The 14,074-nt window shown below is 42.5% G+C and overlaps 1 protein-coding gene across 2 annotated transcripts in view; it reads left to right on the top strand.

Moving 5' to 3' along the window:
* The window catches only part of galnt2 (UDP-N-acetyl-alpha-D-galactosamine:polypeptide N-acetylgalactosaminyltransferase 2), a 96,795-nt gene that overhangs the window by 58,579 nt on the left and 24,142 nt on the right, over positions 1 to 14,074 (top strand). The gene's annotated exons all lie outside the window — the stretch shown is intronic.

The following is a 14,074-nucleotide window of genomic DNA, read 5'->3' as shown; positions in this document are numbered from 1 at the left end:
CCATCTCTAAACATAACCCAGTTTGTTTCATAGTCTGTAAAACCCAAACCTGTGGATGTAGCTGTATTTCAGTGAGTGGTAACAGGACTGTGATTACAAATAACATCACAAATCATTCTTTAGTTTTCTGCGATACCACACTTCAAGTAAAAAATAAATAAAGCAAAAAATGTTTTTTTTATATAAACACAGCACTTTAGCACTCCAGCTTCATATATCAGTAATCTGATAATAAGAGAAGGAAAAACCTTCTTAACTTTCAGTGGAAGTCTAAGTAATTGTGGAATTTCTGTTTGTCCATTCATTGTTGAATTTGGATACAATGTGAAGAACAACTGTCAGATTCACATCATGTAGAAAAGTGAAAAATAAAAAAAATGGAGCTATAAGGATTTGTGTGACCGTGTCTGTAACAATTTGATTGCATTCAGCCAGAAAAAATGAGCATTAATGAGATCATGCACTGATATCATGGATAAATGATAACTTCAGGATCACAGACCCCACTCTAACTCATCTCAGAGGTGTTAATTGTAGCTCTGTCATCCCAGAGATTGAAGAGAATTTCACTACCCCATAGCCCAATGCTGAGGGGGTGGGGGTGGGGGGGGACCAATGGCAGTTGGCATTAAGCAGGCCAATCCTTGCATGTCTAGTCCTGGTCTGGGTGATCTACCACCCTGTTATTAACTCTAATACAGCACACCTGATCCTGGTAGCAAAGTCCTTCAGAGTAATCTAAGTAATAGAAGCAGGCATGTTGGATCTGAACCCTGCAGGGTGGTAGATCTCCAAGACCAGAATCCAAGGCACCCTGGCTCCAGAGTGCCTAGAGTCAATAGTAATGGAGTTTGGGTCCAAACTGCACAAAATCCAGTTATTTGTCATGATTTTAATAAAGTAATAATAATAATAAATAATAATAATAAAAAGCAGTGTGTTCGTGTTTAGTGAGGATGCTAATTACTCCAATAAAATCCACTTCTGTTTACTGGATTACTGGATTTCTTGAAATCTAATAAAGTCATATTTATGAAGTAGGAAATCAGTGTATTTAATCTACATGATGACCTAAATTATTAAAATCCAACACTTTTATTATTGGTGTTCCTGTAAACACTTATTTTTCCTGATAGATTTCGATTTCGGGGTTTATTAAAGCCTGTGCTGAAACTATGATGTACATACTCTTTTGTGTTCCTCTTTCGAAGCTTGGTTCCTCTCCAGGTTTCTGTGTCTGGATCTGTAGAAATATGAATAAATACTATACTACATAAATATGAATAGAATTTTAAGCACAGAGCTGATTTAGTTTGCCGGTTGATTGGATGTTCTCAAATCTAGACGATATGGAGGACGTTTAGCTTACTTTTCTGTAGCACTATGCAACACTAAGCAACATGTCCTTGACTTTAGTTGTCACTTGAGTGTCTAATGCCCCCCCTTCCTCACCCACTCTGCTCTATGTATAGCGGTGGTGAGGGAGATTAGCAGAAGTGCTGCAGCTCCGCAGCCGATTTCATCACGCCACTAGAGCAGGTGTGCTCCATGCTGAGAGAAGTATAGAAGAAGCAGGTTTTCTACCAAATTACCTGAATGTTCAGTGCCCTTTAGCCTTTTTTTTTTTTTTTTTTTAAAAAAGCTTTTTCTAGATGTTTTTTGGCACTACCTGATCTTGAGCAGGTTGAGGAATCGAACAGAGCTTTTGCTCGCTGTGCTTCACAGCTTTGCCTCTTTGTTGTGTGAGCTGTTCATTTGGGTTGTTTAGACACACTGGTAAGACAATGAGGGGGAGGACATTTCCCCTTGAATTAGGGTAGATAAAGTGAGGGCGGTTTGGATTTCGGCCTGTTCAAAAACACTTATTCTGCATAGCAGAGAATAAAATGAGGAATAAAAATCTAACAGACAGAAGTTGATTGTGAAAAGACCGGGCCACAGTTGTGCTTCTGTTGTAGATGAAAGATGATGTGGGACATCTATAATCTTCTTGTTTCTGAGATCTGAAACGTGTCTATATGAGGTTTCTAATCCCCAGGGCTTCTCACTTCTTTTTCACATTACAGTGGAAGTCACAGGTGTGAAATATGGTTCTTAGGAAATGGCCTAATGAATAGAAATGAGAATATAAAGAAGCTATGTTCTCACTGAGTGGTAAGGATGACTCCCTGCCAGTCAGAGTGATGGGAGCCATTTGTGCTAGTCTCTGAGGTCACATATACAGGATTAGGCGGTTAACGTTCAATGTGGCTTTAGTAGCAGCTCCTCTTTGGGCCACCGGTCATGAAGGAAACACCTGTAACCCCCATGTCGTTTGTGCAATAGGACAGCGGACAGACAGACGGTTTGTAGGCACCTCTTGGTACCTTGGTAATGTTTTGTCTGAAATCAAGGGCATCAATAGTGAGTTTCACCCTCCTTTGATGCAGTAACAGCCTTTACTCTGCTGGGAAGACATTAAACTAGATGTGCAAATTTGATCTGGTATTGAGCCAAAAAAAAGAGCATTAATAATGTCATGCACTGATGTCGTGGACAAATCATAACTTCAGGATCACAAACCCCACTTTAACTCATCTCAGAGGTGTTAAATGTAGCTCTGTCACCCCAGAGAATGAAGAGAATTTTACTGCCCCATAGTCCAGTGCTGGAGAGGGGGACTTTTTAACCCTCTTGTCAATAACCGTTGGCATTAAGCAGGCCAATCCTTGCATGTCTAGTCCTGGTCTGGGTGATCGACCACCCTGTTATTAACTCAAATGCAGCACACCTGATCCTGGTAGCGAAGTCCTTCAGGGTAATCTAAGTAATAGAGGCAGGCATGTTGGATCTGAACCCTGCAGGGTGGTAGATCTCCAAGACCAGGATCTAAGGCACCCTGGCTCTTAGAGTCAATGGCAAAGCTTTTTCTATGGAGATTGTACACGCTGAGCTTGCATAATTAAATGCTGCTGTCAGTAATGGATGCACCTTTAAGTAGCTGAACTTACTAATTAGAGAGTGTCTGGACTACTCTTGGACATACAGTTTACTAGCTTTATTAAATATGAAGGAAATTATAATAGAGGGGGAGGAGGAGGTGGGAATTGGCAAGCACTTATTGGAAGAAAATTGGCTGGAATACAATTGGCTTTAGATGAAAATGAACTGTTTGAGAGACTTTAAAACTGAATTATAGGCTTTATATGATCAGCAGAATGCTCAGCTAGGTTGGAATTTCTGCATAGTCTGCATTGTGTGAACTGTCTAAAGGGCCAGTACCTGCAGTAGTGCTCTAATATCAGGTCAAGTAAGGTGAGTCCTGAAAAGTTTAGATTCTACGCTTCTGCCGGAGAGCTGTTTTACAGGAGGGCATTTTTCTTGTATTTTTTATACACTTGCTGTATGCTTACTTGGCGTTTGTGAGTTTCTTATAGTAGTTGTCAGCCTGTGCTTGTGTCTGTGATATTGTATTAAGAGTAAAGCTCTTATTGTTGGGTTAAATAAACAGCTCTAAATGTCAGGGGAATTTACAAGTGTGTGTTCCACTGTGGGCCGGTTGTCTCCTGTCTCTAAAGCGTACAGTGATGGATGGTGCTTGCAGACTGTTCGGAGGGATTTAGTCAATATGCCTACCTGCCCTGTAGCTTTTCCCTGAAAGCAGTGAATTTGTGTTCATAAGAGGACCTTAAGAGGTAAGCAGATCTGTGACCTCTGAGAATGTGCATGTGTCATTTCTTTTGAGGCGAGGACGTAGAATGATGATTTGTTTGGGGTTTTTTTTGGCCTTTTTTAAATGCCAGTTGTATAGCATTATAGTTTCACATTGGTTCTTATCCAGTTGGATTGACCTGCCTGTTAATACAGTGCAAGTGTGCGCTGGGGGATATGGCCTCAAATGAATCACGAATAATTGAATATTTTACCATGATTATGATTCATGAATTGCTCAGTTGGCTCAGTGTTTGAGTTCTCTGCTAATCTGCTTCTGTGTCGCAGACTGAGGTCACTCGACTACACACACAGTAGTATGTTTTAAGGGGCAGTAAATGAACACACAGTGTGAACGTCATAAAAAAACAAAAAAACAAACACATGATCTAACTGATATGAGCAAGATAAATTCAGTTAGAGGTTCCAAATGTCATTTTTGATTAATTGCCCAGCCTTAATACGACTGTGTAGATTGTGCTTTGGGCATAGGTATCAAAAGTGTTGACATTCATGACTCAGGTAGACGTGTAGATACTAGGGTTTAAAAAGACTTCTATAGAAGATGACGTATCAACTTGAGCTTTTTACTCAAGTCAAATGCCAAAAGCTAAGGCTGCACCACAGGGGCCTCTTTTTTTTGTTTTTTTTTTATTAAAGTGATTTTTCTGCATTCTGTTCTGATGCAGTTACACACACATCTTTCACACCTTAGTTTTTTCAGCTTGGATTTTATCCTCAGAAACACACCTGCTTATGCTTTAAGGCAACCCAACATCACTGACTCAGTTAGCTGACTGATCTCAGTTAGCTGCTGCAGGGCGGGCAGGCCAATTTGGCCACCAGTTTCTGAATACTGTTCTGAAATCACTGATTTTCGCCCTGCACAGCGGTGTTCTGTTAGACTGCTTATGTTAAAGGACCATTTTATAGTGTCCTAAAATATACTGTCTTATTTCTCTCAAATAGGTTTGTACTGTTCAGTGCTGGGAAAACCCAGAGCGCAGAACGTTTTCAGAATGCTTTCGTTTTAAACCTGTCGTGAGTCAAAGTTAAAAATATCACAGAAGGGTATTTTGTACATGGTTTTGGTGAAATGTCACTTATAGTAAACTGCAGAAAATGGACTTAAAGAATAATAAGCACATCGTCAGTCTTTTTCCACTTAACAATCGTTTCACAGTCATTTGCATTGCTTTGTCACTTTCTGTAAATGCGTCTTGCTGCTGCGGCAAAAACAAAGCTCTTTTGGAAGCTCTTCGCTGGCAGAATTTGGCGAAATGAAAATTTTTGTATTTGTAACTGTAGTGGAAGCCATTGTGGGGGCAGCAGTGGCCTGAAGGTTAGAGAAGCGACCTTGTGACTGGAAGGTCGCAGGTTTGAGCTCCTGAACAGGGCAGGACACAACTGAAGTGCCTTTGAGCATGGCACCTAACACCCTACTGGTCCCCAGGTGCTGCAGCTATGTGTGTGTGTGTGTGTGTGTGGGGGGGGGGGGGGGGTGTGTATCTTCCTCATCCTCGTTTCCCTCTCTTCCGCCTCTTTGCCCCCCTCTTTTTCTTCTGTTTTTTTTCCTTTCTCCTCTTCTTCTTCCTCTTCTTCCTCTTTATCCTCCCCTTCTTTCTAAATGTTTTGTATAGATCTCTCTTATGAAGGTTTTCCACCAGTGGAGTTTGAAAAGATAGATAGACGTAAACCCTTAAACCAACATCAAACCTTGTATGCTTAACTGGTTCCTGGTTAGAGACTTTACATTGTCTTTACTACAGAACATGTAAAGAAGTGTAGAGAGAGTGTAAATAGCGCAGTGATGCACGGTGTTAAATTAGCTGTGGTTTTTTTTTTTTTTTGCTGGCTGTCAGCAGTGCTGTTTATCTGTTGTGATACCGCTGGAAAGTGCCTTTAGTTTCCTCAGCGTGTGTCATGTGTCCTTTAGGAGGCTGCTTGGCAAGGAGACAGCGGAGTCTGTTTTAGTTACTCAGTGCTCTTTGTTCCTCGAACACGCTGCCTAAGACCCGGGAGCTGCTGAACACTCCCTGGACTCATTGATTTACTGCTGACATGCAGGAAGTTTCGTCAGGAAGAAGGATGCCCTGCCACTGAAGCGCTACCCGACACGCGCGCACACACACAGTCCTTTTTAAATATCACATGTCTGTCAGCCTTCTGGAATTACCCGCCAAGCACAGCCTTGATCATATTACCAGATTTGAAGACAGATATCAGGAAAGCTCACTGCAGCCCTGAATTTGTCCCTTTTCCTCCTTCCAGTTGTGGAGGTGCATGATTGGAAGCATCCAGGATTGTAACTGAAAGATATTTACTCCACACACATAAGGAACTACATCTGTGTTTTGATTGGTTATGGCTGTAATCCGCTGTAATCTATTTAAAAGGTAAAGGTGCACGTATTTGGTCACTGTATTTTGTACAGCAAAATGTGTCCGCTGTCCTCTTTTGACCCATCTGTGATAGTAAACACACACACACACACACACACACACACACACATACACACACAGTGGTGGGCAGCCAACTTCAGCGCCCGGGGAGCAGAGAGGGTGAAGGGGCTTTCTTAAGGGCCCAACAGTGGCAGCTTGCCTAGCCTGGGTATCAAACCCACAACCCTGTCCTCAATAGCCCGGCGCTCGAACCGCTGAGCCACCACTACACCTAACTTCTGTTTTCACTTAAGTTTCATGCTTTCGTACATAATACTGTATACCACAATAACGCTTGAACCTGGTTTAAAGATATGAAAAAATTGGACACCACAAATCCTAAGGATGTGCAAAGAAGCAACATTAGTCACGCTTCCAGTCCTCTTAAAAGATTGTTGGGTGGAAAAGAAATTGGCTTTAATTGGTTGATTTGAGAAAGGTTTGTAACCAGTACACCCAGTTGTGTATTAAGATAGCTTGGATAGGCGACTTCTGCTGTCCTGCGATTTTGCTTAGTAGAGAGTCTACAGTCCAGAAGATGGCATTTATTGTTTTGAGGAGCCCAAGTTCACAAGTAGTGTTTGCAAGAACAAAGACCAAAGTATAGATATAGATATCATGTTCAGACAGCCGCTTCTTGTCTCGAGTGGCTTCAGCGAGCGGTGGATCTCCAGAACAAAGGTTGGCCAGACTTCTGCCTGTCATCAGAGAGGCTGCGAGGTTTCATCCTTGGCCAGGAACCACTAACAAACCAAAATAGGTCACAATATCCCATCTCTGACTGGGAAACACCACAGTGTTTTCCTATGACAGGCTTGTTGCAGAGCAGGCAACTGCTTATTACTGGTGACTGGTAGAGTTGGTGTTTAGTTTCATGTTTATTTTATTTGTTTATTTACCAAGGACAGCACCGATTACCATATTACAGAAAACTGTTTATAAAGGTGAGCTTGTGTGGTTTGGATTCTATTGGGCCACATGCAGTGTGTCTACATGTCAATCCATAGAGCCAGTGAGAGAGTGTCAGATGATAAAGTTTTGATGTTTACACCTCTGTCAAGTTATGCTATTATGGGTGTAGATTCTACTCTAAATCATCAGTGTAACTGTCGGAGGCGCTTTTGAGGCTCAGACTAGACTCCCTGAAGTGAAGGACAACAGGGTTTAACAGGAGATGAGCTCATGTTTTTCTTTGAAGTTCTGGAGACACATCAGTCAGCAGGTCTGTGCATTCATTTCTTGCTGTTTTGCACCTTGTGTACAACCTTTTCAAGTCTGGCATTTTCACAGTTCCCCAGACCAATCAACGCTTTGGCTCTGTTATTGATTGCTTTCACAAGGGCTCTGGGCTCTGGGCTGAGTAATAGTCATGAAGTCATAGACTAAAGTCCACACCAACCACAAACGTAAACAGTTACCTCAGCTTTGTCTTACTCCCACCTAGTCTGTGTAATTTAGGCCTGCTTAGTCCTGCCCTTTCTCAGTTTTGGCCCGGTTTCCTCCTTTTGTCTCAGGATCTGCCCATCCACCCCCTTTAAGTGAGGGGAGGTGAGCTGAGTGCTTGCTGACTGATGAGTTTATTCTTTAAAGCTGCATGATGCTGCAGCCTTAATGGCTGCTGAATTACACACTGTGTTTTAGTTGCCTGGAAGTTGATGTTGCTGTTAATGTTCTAGCCTCTACACATTAAACTGTGTAGGACTTCGGTTGAGCTGATTAAGTCAAAGTATAATTTTAGCTGTGGGTTACAGAGGACGTCATCACCAGCACCAGAAAAGTCCCTAATGGTACACCTCAACACTCTTCTGCGGTCAGTCTGTTTGCTAGATGATCATGACTGATAAGTATTGGGAACACGGCTCCTCTGGACCAAAACAGGAAGGCTAATTATTGTTTGGTGGTGCAACATGTTTTACTCAAGGCTGTTTCGAAAGCTTTGCCAGAATGCAATTAACCCAGAAGTTTATCTCCTTAGCCAGCCCACTGATCCGAAACCTGAATCAATAAACGCAACTTCATGTTTTAATTTAAAGGTTTCAATTTCGAACAACTACTCTTTGTGCATTTCAAGTAATTGTGGCCTAAACTTGAAGATTTACTTTGTAATGCACCATCTGAATGTTTGTCCTTCATTAGACTGAAACACTTGCCAGGTTTTTATCTAGCCCAAGTTCTGCAGAAAGAAAGCTCACAATCTGTGTCTAATGGGCTAATGTGATGGCCAAATGAAAGAGTTTTCAGATTGCTGCCTGATAGAGTTTCTTTCCATTCTTCGGGGGGGAGGAAGGAGGCAGAAATGCCTCATTGTGCCCATGAATAGACAAAGACACCAAGAGGAATTTGGGACGAGGCTGAAATTGGAAGTAGAAAGTGGAATATACGTTTATCAGTTCGTTCTACACGTTGTATTTAAATGGTTCCTGTAATGGCCTAAATCGCGTAATGGCTCTCCTGAGTCTTGCACATTTCCAATTTTCGCAGGTACCAGTAACTCGCAGCACACAGTCAGTATGAAAAGGTTTTTTTGTCCATTCATTTTGGCATTTAGCTTTTCTTCCTTATGCATATTTTAATATTTTCGTTTTTTTCCCCCCCTTTGGCTTCAGTTTGTCCACCCCCAGAATGTTCTGTGCTTTTGCATGTGTTTTTGTACCAGCAGTATGTGCCGATGCCCCAGTGTGATTTCTCACTGGATATTTGTGCTCTTGAAATTCCACATTATATGAAGCGGCCTGCAGATCACCAGCTTGTAACCACTAAAACAGTGTATTATGCTGCCTATTTGTTATAATGGTGCGGGGGCCAGATCTCAGAGTTGCAGGATGTCTTGAGAATGTCATACAGTGACTTTTTAATGCGTTTTTATTATACTCCTTTTGCTGATCTTTGTGAAAAGCTGTAGGCGGAGAATCAGAAATCCCCTGCAGATGTTTTTGTATGCTTGTATCTCCAAAATGTTAACAACAATAATAATAATACAAAATGATTTTTATTCGATATATAGCACATACCCATACCCATGGTCTCTTCCCTCAATTTCAGAGGGGGGCATGGTAGAACTAGTTAGAAGTGGTGGTTGGGAGTGGAAGTATTCCACTTTGAGGTTTTGAGCTCAGCTTTAAATGTAGCAGGAGAAGTCCAGAAGCAAGTAGATGAAGATAAAGAGTTTCAGAGTTTCACTGAATGACCTGCCACCCATGGTGGACAGCCTTGACCTGGGGACAGCTAAACAACCTGAAGCACACCTCTACTTTTTTGCCTGTAAAACACCATGTACCTACACTGTACTGTACACCATCTACCTACAACTACCAGTAAACTTAGCATATTTATTGAATGTATGTGATAAATTAGTAAAGATTAATAAATAAATAAAGATAAAATTTACTTTTACACCTAATGTACTGAATTATATGGCTAACCAAAAGCCATTCCCTTTCTATTTGGGTAAAACTGTTTCGTGCCTCATGTCACACACTAAATAGGGAGGAGCAAGCCATTTAAGATTCAGCCTGTGGCTGTCGCCCTCTCGTTCAAATACAGTCTTTAAATACTTGAATACTTTTATTGATGGCTGTCTTGATAAAACCTGAGAAAGCGATTCCGTCACAAATATCATTTACTGGCAAAACCAACCAGTGAGTCGAACAATACCAGTAATATGAGTAAAGCTAGGACTGGGAGCTGAGCTGTATGAGACTCAAGTGTTAAGGCGTTGGAACCATTGTGTGTAGGTGTGGGGGTATCATGTTATTTAAACACCATTCATTTCACGTATTTTCACACAGACAACATGCACTGGTAGTGCTAGATTTAAAAACTGCGATCCAGATCTGTTAGTACAGAGGCTTTCATTCAGAGGAGTGTGCATTAATTATGTTGTGTATAATGTAGTGTTCTGACAATGTCCACAATATGTTCAGTGGAACACAAAATAGTCTGTCTATATCTGATATAAATGATGACATTGGTGCGAACATGCAGCTACTGGTACTAATCTGTGATGTAAGTGGTGGCTCAGCAGTTAGAGCTCTGGCCTATTGATGACAGGGTTGTGGGTTTGATACCCGGGCTCGGCAAGCTGCCCACCGCTCCGGGCATGTGTGCTCACTGTCCACTGTGTGTGTTTCACTGATGTGCATGTGTGTGTTCACTGCATGGATGGGATAAAAGCGGAGGCCAGATTCCATCTGTGTCACAAAAATGTCACCAATGGTGCATAATGTTGGCTGTCATTGATGAAAGTAACACTATTGAACTAGAGACTGCTGGAGTGTGACATTGCCGCTCATCAACGATTGGGTGCTAAGACCCAAAAAGCTGCTTGCTCCAAACACCCCCCCAAAAAAAAATTGTCCAAAAGCTCTTCCAAAACATTTGGCTAACAGTGCTGTATCCACCACCGCTTGGCTAAAACATGGGATGCAAAGATCTATGCCCAATAGCTCATCCAGTATGTTTGGCTAACAGAGCTGTGTCCACAAACTGACCTGACTTACTTTAATGAAGAACTAGAATCGGATAGTAGTTGCAAACACTGACCTTCCTCAATGAGAGCTTTGGAAATGGTTAAACTCACAAAAAAAGACCAGGACTATACTGATACCGTGTTTTTATAAAGAAAAGACAGACACTCATACTCACCAGATGAAATTTAGCCTCTGTTAAAGACCCAGCCTTGCAGTGAACACACACACACACACACACTAATGAGCAAACACACACCGGGAGTGTTTGGCAGCCATCGCTTTGGCATCCAGGGAGTGGAGAGGGTTAAGGGCCTTGCTTAAGGGCCCAACAGTGGCAGCTCACAGAGCCCGGGTTACAACACCCACAACCCTGTAATCAATAGCCCTGTGCTCTTATTGCTGAGCCACCACTGCCTCCAGCAATCACCTTTAGTTTGTTTATGTTTATTTATGTTTATTGTAATATGTATTTTAAAACCTAAACAAACACTTGCTGCCCAGAAAAAAACGAGCTTAGCTTTTTGTTGTACACCTCCCACCTCTCAGCCGTCTCGCGCTACACCAGTGAAGCTAATATGCACTTTTATTTGATCTTCATTATTAAAGCAGACTTTAATATAATGAAGGTTCTGACGGAGAACACATGGTCTTTGTTTATTCCTCTGAGAGAGAGTGTGTACTTGTGTTTGTTGTTACCTCTCGTGGCAGGCGGCCGTGTGTGTGTGTTAATGGCGATGTTTTTGGCAAGGACTGCTGCGGTCTCTGAGGGGCCAGAGCTCGTGTCTGCTGTTCAGACGGCGCTGCAGCTTTAATTAAACAGAAAAGCGCACAGCCGCATTAATCTTTAATGCTGAAGGTGAGAGCGCTGCCATATTGGTGGAGGTGTTTAGCTCGTGTGTCTACAGCAACAGTGACCCTGTCATATCTCCCTCCCTCTGCCTTTTTTTTCCTCAGTGGTTATTATAGATTTTGTCACATTTGTTAATGTGTATGTTTGAGTTGGCGTTCGATTCGGTTAAGAGAGGTGACAACCTAACAAGCCGTTAAAAAAAACTGCTGGACAGTAAACAGGGCTCGAGGGATCACATTATGAAGTAGCCACAGGAAAAAAAACATGGTCACAGGCTTCACATTATCTGAATTTTGGCAGGACAGAGGTTCATAGGGAGCTGCTGGGAATGAGTATATGAGTAGTGTGTGTGTGTGTGTGTGTGTGTGTGTGTGTGTGTGTGTGTGTGTGTGTGTGTGTAACAGTGGCAGTGAGAGAGAGCATTTTCAGTCCCGCTGTAAGGTAGAAGGCCTCCCCGGGAGAAAGGCCTGGGAAGCATGCCATTGAGACTTGCTCTAAAAAAAAAGTGCCTGTCTTCTAGTCAAAGCTTCTATTCTGCGAAAGCCCTACTGCACAGTTCCTCCCCACACTGCTGTCAGCATGACAGCAGTGGGAAAGTGCACTGCCCCCTTTTGGCAGGACAGAGCAAAACTGAGAGTCATGCAGCTGAAGAAGAACCATTTGTGTTGCACACGTAGGAATCTGACCTCCAGCTTTAACCCATCCGTGAATTGAACAGGAATACACACACTCTAGCGAGCAAACATGGACAAAGGGTTTTTCAGTAGTAAAGGTTCTTCACACTCTCCATACGTCTCAAGCTCCATTCTCTATGGAATCCAAAAGTGGTTCTTCTAAAGCATTGTTCAAAGAAAGCTGTGTAGCACCTTTATTTTTAATAGTGTATGTTCTGCAGCTGCACAGCACACATTATTATAACGCACATGACCTTAGGTAAAAACCATTTCCGTCTAGGTAAGATACAATCAGCTGCAGTTGAAACACTGGCTTTTGCAGATGTTTCATTGTGCATAGTGCAAGTGGCTGTGTTCATTTCTGCACTTTCACACTTCCACCGCCACTGGAGCTGCTTGTTAGCTTCTTAAATGTGCCACACTGCTGCAAGTTGTGGGTTGATCACCTCTACAAAAGTGGCATGTATAGAATGCAATACAGGGGGGATCAGAGTCTGATCAGGCTTAACAGAGCTGATGTGATTGCATTAGAATAGATGGTCTTTTCTCCCCAGTTTAATAATTTTGAATTCCCACCCACTACGCTAGGCCTTTCCAAATCATATATTGCCATCAGCATGGGGAAAGTGAAGACTGGCACTTCGTCTGGGACACAGAAGGCCCCCCAAATTTGATATAGTTTCTGACCAGCCCTTCATGAGCAGCAGTAAAAGTTGATTTTGAAGCAGAAAAAACACATGTAGGATGGGGGTACCTCAGGGACCTCAGTTTTGGCCCACTAGCGTTGTAAAAATGGTGTGTTTTTTCTAACACGCCCTTGATTAGCACATGTGTTTGAGCAGAGAAAACGCTTAAATATGTAGGGTGGGTTTGAGCCCACCAGCAGTGTGAAAATGCATTAATGGCCAAAATATGCACTAGTAGTAAAATGCAAGAATCTTTTTTTTTTTTTTTTTTTTTTTTTTTTTTTTTGCCTGGGCAGGTCAATAAAATGGTGAGATCAGAAATGTACACCTCTTGTTACCAGTGATTTAGAGATACATAGGACACACTCAATGGGGTTCTTGTGTTGGTATGTAGTTGGACTGTACTCTCTGATTATTCTGTGTTGAGTGTAGACCTCAAGCTGTGTGTGTGTGTGTGTGTGTGTGTGTGAGAGAGAGATGTGGCCTGGCGCTGCTTCAGGCTCTCCAGCTGTTGCATCATACTTGATGGCATCAGCACAGAGACTGGCCTGTGCTTTTTTGTCCTCTTCACCGCAGGCACAGAGAAGACACTGGATTAACTCCATGGCTGTCAAATTAAAACCTGCAGTGCAAGAGTGGTGTGACTGTGCTCGAGTGTGTAAAATCTTCAGGGATGAGAGGGGTGTGTGTGACTGTAAAACCCCCCAGAGATCAAGTGTGTGCGGCTGCAGTGTGGAGGGTTAAAGCATGCGTGTCCGTCCCTGTCACTCCCGGCTCCAGCCGTGCAGTAACACCGCGTCTCGCGCGTACGGCCGATTCTCTACGCCTCGGTTCAACACCGCACTGTTCATGTTTGAAGCTGTACGCCTGCGTCACACACTCACCAGCATTAATGTGTTTGATTTGTCACCGATTCAGAGGTGTCTGAGCCTTGACCTGATGTCATTAAAGTAGCTGAGCAAGGTGACATGCATTTCAGTGTTCGTTTAGGAGAGTCTGACTCTAAAAGAGCAGAGGTAGATTCACATGAATGTGGAAGCAGTGATTTGTGGCAGAAAGTCAGATGCTGAAGGCAGGCTGTTCCCATGAGATTTGAGGGCCAGATGAAAAGGTGTGGAAGCTATTTAATGAACACTCACGGTGAGTCCAGCTTTAGCTGCGTATTATTTATAGCTTTTGTAATCTCGAGCCTTTTGAACTATTAAGATTAAATAGTGGGGTTGTGTAATAATATGCAGTGCTGTAGTAGAGTCTCTCGGTTGGC

Source organism: Salminus brasiliensis, chromosome 4 (assembly GCF_030463535.1).
Source record: "Salminus brasiliensis chromosome 4, fSalBra1.hap2, whole genome shotgun sequence".
Taxonomy (NCBI): domain Eukaryota; kingdom Metazoa; phylum Chordata; class Actinopteri; order Characiformes; family Bryconidae; genus Salminus; species Salminus brasiliensis.
This window is presented reverse-complemented; position numbering and strand designations above follow the sequence as displayed.